The sequence below is a fragment of the Chlamydotis macqueenii genome, chromosome 5, assembly GCF_036417535.1.
Source record: "Chlamydotis macqueenii isolate bChlMac1 chromosome 5, bChlMac1.mat, whole genome shotgun sequence".
NCBI classification, from domain to species: domain Eukaryota; kingdom Metazoa; phylum Chordata; class Aves; order Otidiformes; family Otididae; genus Chlamydotis; species Chlamydotis macqueenii.
Genome location: NC_141560.1, coordinates 16,316,426 through 16,326,077, shown reverse-complemented (window position 1 = coordinate 16,326,077; position 9,652 = coordinate 16,316,426). Strand labels below are relative to the sequence as shown.

General features: G+C 44.0%; 1 protein-coding gene across 3 annotated transcripts in view; it reads left to right on the top strand.

Moving 5' to 3' along the window:
- The first annotated feature begins 300 nt into the window (after positions 1–300).
- The window catches only part of TUNAR (transmembrane neural differentiation associated intracellular calcium regulator), a 174,774-nt gene continuing 165,422 nt past the window's right edge, over positions 301–9,652 (top strand). For all 3 annotated transcript variants that reach the window (XR_015258728.1, XM_086749359.1, XM_086749358.1), the window contains exon 1: positions 301–691. The gene's annotated coding sequence lies outside the window, so the exon portion shown is untranslated. The remainder of the gene's footprint in view (positions 692–9,652) is intronic.

Genomic DNA, 9,652 nt, shown 5'->3' with positions numbered 1-9,652 from the left:
ACTCCTCTGTCTGTGATGCTCCATGAGAGAGAAGCAGCAATATGTAAAGGGAAACAGGTGCAAGAAGACCGATACTATCTGAAAGGAAAGCAAATAAGAGCAAATAAACTAAAAATCTCAGGTGGCTCCAGAGGAAGGTGATTCTCTGGGGGTGAGCGGCCGGCAGACCGAGCGAGTGGCCGAGGCCACCCAGGAGATGGTGCTGTTGAACCGGGGAAGCGGCACAGCCCTGACCCAGAAGCATCTTTCAATGCGGTTCTCCCTGTTTTCCATCTCTGTTGCACGGTATATCTTCGGGGTCCTCTTTTTCTTCTGGGAGAAGAAGGTGTCAGTGTTGAACTCGGAGTGTATCCTGGTCTGGTGTGTAATGCCATTCCCAGACAGACAACCCTACGCCCTCCACAGAGATGACGCTAGTGCTTGAAGGCGATGTTTTTCCCTTGGACTGCGTGGCTGGCGTGATGGTGATGCCGAGGCGGGGAGCAGCTTCACAGCCCATTGCCCTCATCGGAGCAACCGCCTGAGAAGCACCGTGCCAAAGCCAAGCGTTTGCCGAGTGCCCGCTGCGTTGCTGTGAGGGGTGGGGAGCAGCGCGCCTGCTTGTCGGGGCTCCTCAGGGACCCACCAGCTGCCAGCTTCCCTTGGCCATCCTCTGAGGCGGCCTATCCCCAAATACACATGTCTGGGACAGGTAAGCACAAGAGCAGTTTTGTTGCTCTGCAAAAGAGAATTCAAGTGGGGCTAAGCGTGGGGCGCGATGCCATTTTGCTTCCGGTGCACTGTGGGTGTGGGATGCACAGAGCAGAGGTGCTGCAAGCACCCGATGGGGTGAGCAGCCCCGGGGCACCCTCACCCCGCTTCTTGGGGCATGAGGTGCCTGCTGCCCTCCCGCACTGGTGGGCCACAGCGAGCATGTGGGTCTCCAGCTGGTTCAGAATGGGAAAATTTGAGGTGGCAACGGGGAATTTGGGTTTCTCTCAGTCCAAGGTAGCTTAGCAAAGCAGGAGGTCAGATGATTGTAGTGACATTTTCCGTTGATTTGCTATTTTATTGACATCCTCTGTTTGGGTTCAGAGGCTTCATATGTGGTCAGAAAAGAACAACAGGAGCTGGATTAGGTCAGCACATGCCCTGGCAGTGGGTGTAGCAGCACAAAGTCACCAGACTGGGTATTTGCAGAATATTTAATGGAAGAGTTCAGTAAAGGCCTTTTCCCCAGTTCTGGGAGGGCTTATGTCTCTCAGCATTTCTGCATGCGTAACCAGACAGCGAGCAGGGTTTTATACTTTATATAAATCAGTGGCTCTATTTCACCAAGTCTTCTACCCTGATATGTTTTCTATCTGACCGAGTATTACCAAAATTAGGTCTTTTTACACTCAGGCACAGAAGCAGACAGCAAGCCTACCGCAGATATTTGGATGGTTTAAAAGGCCTCACTAAATGCAGCCACGCTTCTGCTATGGAGTTGTTTTGAGTCTGTTGCACCCAGTGCTCTGTGGCTGAAGTGAGTGCGGCTGCCGGCGGTGAAGCAGTTGGTGAGGAGCGAGCCGTCCGCGGGGAGGATGGCCAAGTCACACGTGATGTGGACCCTCCAGGGAGGCCAGTAAAGGATTTGAGGATTATGTCTGTTGTGCTGCATTTCATCTCCTCTCTTCCTAAACCATTAGCAGCAATTCAGTGTTTAGCCTTGCCAGGGGTTGTGGCAGACAGAGCAGTACTAATTCTCATTGTCTTTTCCATGGCCAGGGTAGGCTGACTTTAATTTTTTTTTTTCCAACTATTTGCTAACAATAAATGATTCAAAGCTCAGCTGACATGTCTTTTACTGCATAAGAAATCATTTGGCGGCGTGTGAGGAGGGAGCTGGGTAGGGAAGGGATTGAGGAACTCTGTTGCCTGGCTCTAATTTGGTGTGTTAGCAGCAGGAAAGCAGAAGAAAATACTGAAGAAGCTTCAATTCAGGAAGGAGCATAACAGAAATAAAGTAGCCTGAAGCAAGCCTGTTCCAATACCTTTGCTTTATATGTGGACTTGAGGTACAGTTCAGCTTGTTCCACTGAAGAACAATCACATTTTAGGTTTTGGCCTGGGTGTTCCTCAAGCCCAGGCCTCAGGAGCGAGTGCTGTGAGCAGGAGGTGGTGTAGGCCTCAGACCATGACTTTAACTCCATCAGTGTGGTCCTGCACATCTCTGCCTCAGAAAGATAAGCTCTTCCTATGTATTAAAGGGGAGTCTCAGCAGGCATCAGACAGTTAAGCTACAAATTTTTGTTTAGGGGCCATTTTGCACTGAACTCTGGGATAAACTAAAGTCCTAAGGATCAGCACAATGACTCAAACTTAGGAGACCTTTCTCCTCTGAGACCCCAGCCCACCAGGCTATAGTGTGAGGCTTCCTTTCACCCCGGAAGCTTCACGGTTCTTTCTCAGCCAACAAGTAGCAGAGCATGTGTTCTCTTCTCTGATGGCACCTGGTGCCCTGCCTGGTGGCTGAGTGCATCGTTTGAGATGGTTGATGCTGGCTTGACCCTCTTTGTGTGCAGCCTTTCCATGTCCAGAAAGAAGTGCTGTCATCACTACGCTGTTGCAGAAAGGCAGCTTCTACCACCAGGTTGTAACTGGTATGAATTACATGCTCCAGGTTTGCCAGCTACTGCCTGGTCTCTGCCTTTGTCTGAAACAGCGCGTAGGTGCCTATTTTTTTCATCCTGGGCCAGAGCCATAAGTAGGTATGGAATTTCAGATCAAAACTTCCATTTTTTTTATATTCTAATTTTTGATTCTTAATCTTAAACCACATGCAGGAAGGAGTTCAAGGCCAGATTACGTCTGAAGCTGCTAACAGGCATGTAAATATAACATGGTTCAGTAGCTTAGTGGGAAATAAAGTACAGAAAAGTGACTGAAATTTGAACTTCAGAACATCTGGGTTTTTGTCATGTTGAGAAGGTTAGTCAAGAAAGGCCCTGAGGGAAAAGTATAGGAAGAAAAATCTTTAAAGACACCATGAATTCCACTTAAGAACAATAATAGAGTTTAGAAGGCATGTATGTTGCTAACAAAAATACTACTAGGCAGTCAAAGAGGAAACCAGTATAACTGAATGGCAGGGCTGGAAAGCGTTTTTGAGGCAAATGGGAATCCTTCCAAATTTGAAAATCTAACCTTAGTTTTCCAATATGTTAGTGTAAAGACTAGAAGAAAGGGGAATGAAAAGGAAATATGGTGGACTGCAAATAGATAAAGGTGTAAAATAAAAATGCTTCACATTCGTCAGTCAGAAGAGTAGGAATAATTAATTGATAGTTCAGAAACTGAATCACTGATGATTAAAGGCAGAAATTAGAGAAGATAAAGGCATTGCTGAGAATCTAAATTATTTCTGTGCATCACTCTTCAGCACAGAAAATATCAGAGCAATACCTACTGGGACCTGCTCTTTTCTGCTAATCAAGATGTGTCAGAAGAGGAGCTGGAACAAATCGATAATTTAAAAAGCAGCAAATCATCAGCTCCAGATGGTACATTGAAAAGTTCTGAAGGAGCATAGTATGAAATAGCTGATCTGCAGCAAAAAAATACCTTCCCTAATCATAAACAGCTACTTCATTTGAGAAGTGGAGAGTAACAATTATACCTGAAGTTAAAAATGGGATTGACATGATTTGAGGAAGCACACTCTTTTTATCCAGACATACTTTTCTGTTTTAAAAACTGGTTGAAAATGGAACATAAAATGGGAAAACAAACAAAAAAGGGAAGATGGTGTCACGATAGGAGCTAAAGAGCAAGGCTTCTGCAAAGAAAAATCATGCCTCATCATTCATCTGTTGTAACTCCAACTGGGCCAACCTTGTCATGAACAAGGAAGAAGCAACCACTGTGAGATAAACCTCGAAGGACCTTTCACCTATGTAGGATACTGTGAATCAAAGAGAGGGGAGCTTGCTGCATATCTCTTGGCTGATGTGGCCATGCCAGGCTGCATGTCCAAAAAGTCCTGGCCATCCTCGGCATCCCCATGCTACATCAGTCCCATGACTTGTTCCTGCTCTGTGATGCTGTGATCCAACTCAAGGGCCACCAAGCCCCTTTTTCAGCTGCCTTGGGAGGTGAGAAACCCAGGAAGTGGACAAGTGATCTGTTTCCAGCATCTGAGAGAGGCTAAAGTATTTTTCTGTATTTCTGTTAGGTTTTTGAGTCTGAAAGGGTGAATATTGTTTAGAAAGCTGACACACTGCTTTTAAAGTTGAAGTCCTTCAGAGGATGTAAAGGCCATTCTGGGAAACTGCATGAGGGCAGAAACTGGGAGTTGAGGAGCGTCAGTGGCAGAGTGGCAGCTGTGGTTTGGGGACCTTCCTGCAAGTAGGGCCCAGATAGCAGTTTTGTGGTGGGTGCATACCTGGGGAAAGAAAAATGTTAACAAAAATGTTAAGAAGCTCCAACTTGTTAGGTAAAGCCAGGGGCTGGTTGGCTGAATCCTCTTTACCTTCGTTGGTGTCACTCACTAGAGGTACATATAGTATTATTTATTTTTAAAAGATATCTTGAATTAGCTACGTAACAGGAGGAACTTGGTACTAGGGAAAGAGAAAATGAACATGGCAAAGAATCTGACTTCAGAAGAAGAAAGAAGAGGGAATGTATTAATCCCTCCACCCCCCTAAATGCCATGCGTGAATTCATTAGATACAGTTTCAATGTCTACATCGTTAAACAACACCCCAGTATGTTTATAGCAAATACTCTGGATGAATGGAGAGGAAAATGTCATTAGAATCCATACCTTTACCCTTAATAATGTATTTTTTCTATCTTCATTTTATGCAAATCGGGATGATTTGTGGCATTCTCATTGTGTTCTTTGTTCCCACATGTTGCTGCAAAGGTACCCGCCTGCTTCCATGCTGCCAGCAAAGGCTGAAAAACTGCCCACGTTACCTGGGGAAAAAAGAGGCAGTAGGATTATGTGGAACAGTTTAAAAAAAAATTAGCAAATATTTCATGCCCAAACCTTTTGTTAGCAATCAGCAGTTTTCATCGACTTCAACCAGTGATTCTTTGCTCTTTTAGACAGACAACAGAACTCCTACCTCCTTGCTTCCGCTTCTTCTCCCTTATCTTCTGTTTTTGCCTGCCAGTCCTCCTCCTCCCTTTCTTCTGATCTCTGGTTCCATGTATTCCTCCCTCATTCCTAGGATCTTGCCTCCCTTTCCCAGGTGCGTGATGCTGCTGTTGCTCATCTGCCTCTGTACCTGCTCCTGCCTCCTAATAGCACTGTCGGCTCACAGCTGTACTGACTCTGGTGCCCAGCCAGAGTCAATAGTGCCAGCACAGCTAATTAGAAGGCACAGGATGCTGTGCCTCATTCTGGAGATCTGTACATCTGAACATCGCAGTGTGCTCTGCTGATACGAAAATACTGATTTAGAATAACATTAAATGATACAAACTAAAGGAAAAAAAAAAAGGATTTACAGGCTTCTGGAATAACCCTGACGATTTTCTCTCTTCTCTGTGCCGTGCAATTATTTTCATATCAGCAAGCTCCAGCAAACAGCATTTCTAGTGTTTCACTGGGTATTTGCAGCAGCATCAGCCACAAGATGCCTGGAGAAATTCTGTATTTATCGGTGATAAACTCGACTGTAGATTTGAGAAAGACTGTGTTTCACCTTTTCCGTTGAATTTTCTGTGCAGTCACAGAAGGGAGGAAAGGATGGTGCAGAGGTGCCCAGGACACCTTTAAATTAGCTAATTTAGATGCAAACTCAGTTTAGCCATGGCAGCATGGAGCAGAGCAGCATGGCTGATTCACCTAGCTCTCCAACAGTCCCGATGGTCCTGCTGCTGAGCTTTTTCTGTGCTCTTCCATGAGAAAAGTCTTCCTTCTCTAACGCCATGGGATGCTGTGGTTCATGCTATCACACAGTAGTTCAGCTGCTTGGCATGACAGTTTGATGATATGCAGGCTTGTGGGCTTTTCCAGGTGCGAAATCCACCGTAGAGTTGAGTTGCTAGCACTTCAGGGTCAGTAGGTTTGGGTCCTTCCTTTCCATTTATGAGAACACCCATAACTGGCAAAGCTTGAGAGAACTAAGACTCTACAAAAAACTTGAACCACTTGTACACCAATGCCATCATCAAATGTTTCTTTAGCTAGTTTCCATGTCCAAGTCTCAGATCAACATGCAGTGATCTTCTTACTTCTACACCAGCAAAACAGCAGACAGCTCTGACATCTCTTCCCATATTTAAAACTACTTTGGGCTAGATGACACAATAAGAGGTTGGTGATGGTTGCCTAGAGGAATTCTCAAACCCACTTTATTCATCATTAAGACAAAGAAAATTTTCCTCCTCAGCAGCAGGAATATGGAGTGGGAAATAGAGATTATAGGCACTGTCTTGGGGAAAAGCTTTGTTTTAATTATCAATAACATCTTGTGAACTCTTCTAAGATGTCCAAGTTGTGCATGTTTGGCTTGTCTCCAGCTGGCAGAAAAACATTGATATATTTTCTGATCAACCTGTCAGAATAAGGCAAACTGTAACTATGCAGCTTGTGAGGTTTTTTTCTTCCCCCTCCTCCCCTTCATGGCTTAAGGTAGAGTCTTTGAGTTGGTGGGTAAGTTGAGAAATTGCTATCTAGTTTTCTACTTGGAGAAGCCAAAATTAAAGGAAAATTAAAGCAATTTTTTCTCAGAAGAGATGTATTATTTTGTCTGGTCAGTTATTGTGAGATTGTTTCCCAGAACTGCTGAGTTCAGCTGGAATTTTACATGCTTGGTTGCTTTGAAAATCATGCCCAGTGTTTCCAAATCCAGGTAAAGGGGTGGTTTATGTAGTATATCTAGCACTGTGGATGAAATAAAGGCTCCTCATTTCAGAGGGGCCCTCTTACTTCAAGGACTTCAGGGATTATAAGTACTGAAACCTTGCTGTTTAAAGTCATTTCCACTTTGAGGTAAACTGAATTCACCCAGAAGTGTAATCCTCAAGTTCAGCAAAAATGGTGGAGCCCTAAACAGGATACTGCACCTGAGCCCCCTCTACATTATTATTTGACACTTCATTTTTCTTGTGGAGATCATAAAGAGTGCATGATGGAGCTCTACAACATCCTCCCTAAGGAGTATTGGGAGCTGGTATCCTGAGAGGTCAACAGGAACCTATCAGTTTGAGTTTTATTCAGTAGGCAAATCCAGGTTTCACTGTATCAGCAGTTGGATTAAGACTTCTTTCTGTTCACTGTCCTGCTTTGATTGGAATTTCAAATGCTAAAGTCTATCTGATGCACATAATTTTACCTTCTGGTTTTTATACTTCTACTTGCAGTTGACCATGCTATGTTGACATCTTGCTTTTTCAGTCTGAATGTCTCCATTTAGATCTTCTGAAAATGAGTTTAATAAGTTTACCCTACTCTGGCATGCAGAACATCCCCAGTGAGTTCTGGAGACTGGTTTCTAAAGACTTACTTGACTTTGAGACCAGACCTTGGAGGATGGAGATATAGAACTATAATTGATTTCTCAGAGTAGATTTTCTCCTCCTATTAGTTGAATTCAGATGAGCGATTCACTCACTTAACTTTAGATTGGCTCATGAGACTGAAGAGCACTTCCTTGACTCATATTTTAAGTGTCTCCTACCATTATAAACAGGCAGTTGAATGATAATAAGTTTGAACCCAAAGTACCTATTTTCTTTACCACACTGAAGTGTAGCTGAAGGCATCCGAAGTTCAGTGTAGCTGTTGAGAAAGTGATTTACTATTTTTCAAAACATACTGCTGCTTTGGTTGATATGCCCCACTGGAGCTCAACAAATATATATCCCTTTTATGATCATAATAATACAAGCCTGTGCGCTTTCTGATTAAATTCAGAGGCAGTTGCATTCCTTTCTGCTTGTGATTAGGGCAGAGCAAACAGTTCAGGAGGAGACCCCGACCTCTTACAGCAGTTTGTATGTAGGCCATGGTCATGATGCCGGAGCAGGAATGGTGAGACTCTTAGGCTTTGTTACTGACTCTGCTGGAGATGCTTCCTCCAGGGCTCAGGCTCTGTTTCCTGTCACATCAATGACTTAACCTAATTTTTTAAATCAATGAACTGACACTGATTAACCCACTGAGTAAGGTTTGTCCTTGAGTCTGTTTCTGCAGCACCAGTGACAAGTGGCCAGTGACTCTAGGTCTGTTTGTACTGTCTCTCTGTTCTTGGGAAAATGGGCTACACATGGTGGGATGGCCAAAAAGCACTTTGCTGTCGTGCCTTTGTGTCACAACTGGTGTGTAAAACCTCGATGGGTTTTAACATGAGAGTTGGGCAGACATTGGCATCTACATGGAGGTCTCTATGTGTGAAATGGCTGTTTGTACTCTGATCATAGTCAATGATGACCCATCGGTACTGGCAATGGGGTTCAGAGAGCTGTGCAAGCACCAGGGGCTCAGTTCAATTGCTTAAACTTAGGTGTCTGGTGCCATTTCAGATGCCCTGGAATAAGTGGGACATCCGTAGAGAGCTGAAGATTTGGCACAGGACTTTTGCCATTCTGGAGTGGTAGCTGCAGGCCACACTGAACACCTCCAGCTGTCAATTTACACAATCAAACATAGCTGTGTGCTTGAGGGTATGCTGAATCTCTTAAAGGTCTGCTTACTGTATTGGCAAAATCTCCCAGTGATGGCAACTCGGACATATCACTCTCATCTAGACACCTGAAAGGAGGCATCTTCACCTCCAACTGAATGCAGTCCCTTATGGCTAAAGATACAGATCCAGCTCCTGAAGACATTTAATGAGTTAAATATCTAGGCAAGCAGCTGCAGAGGGCAATATATTCAGCCTGGCTTTAATACCGACTGTAGGATGAAACGAATTGCCCTCTGAAAGTGCCTTTCATCAAACTGACTACAGAGAGAGACTAGGCATATTAGCTGTTTAACTTTCAGGTTAAGAAAGTGAAAAGCATCCCACTTTTAGTTCAAATGTAATCCTTTAAACTCTACTGACCTAGAAACAGCTTTCTTCAGTCACCTGCAGGAAAGGCCATGTGGGAGACCCCATAATGATATTCTGAACCTGAGGAGCATCTTGAATATTTCTGAACTTTGCAAAACGAAATTGACCTAAAGGTAGTTGGAATTGAGCAAAGCATAAACTGAAAGCTTACTGTTTTCCCTTCTCCAGATAAAACTTTACACCTTTGTAGCCCAAAAAATCAGTGGAAATGAGAATACTTTCTTGCTCTGTTTCTCTGGACAATTTCAGTCTTCACTGCCCAGCTAGCGGTCTCTTATCTCCTCCCCCTATTTTCCTCCTTTTTGAAAGATGAAAAGACCACAACTTCACTATGGTTGGTCTGGGAGACATACAAATGGTGATGGCTGCTGTGGGATTGATGGGGGAAGGTTAGCATGGGAGTAATGACATTTTCAAATTAAGGCTGGCTGACCCAGATGCCCTTTGTAGATAAGTCTCATTTAGAAGCTTAAGTGAATTATAATATAGTCAAAATTTTAAAAGAAGGTGAAAGGGAAAAACTGGGACAACAGAAAAAATGCAGCAACAATGGATGTCTGAAAAGTGCCATAGGGACTGTATAAATCCACAATTCACTGATCACCCTGGGGACATGG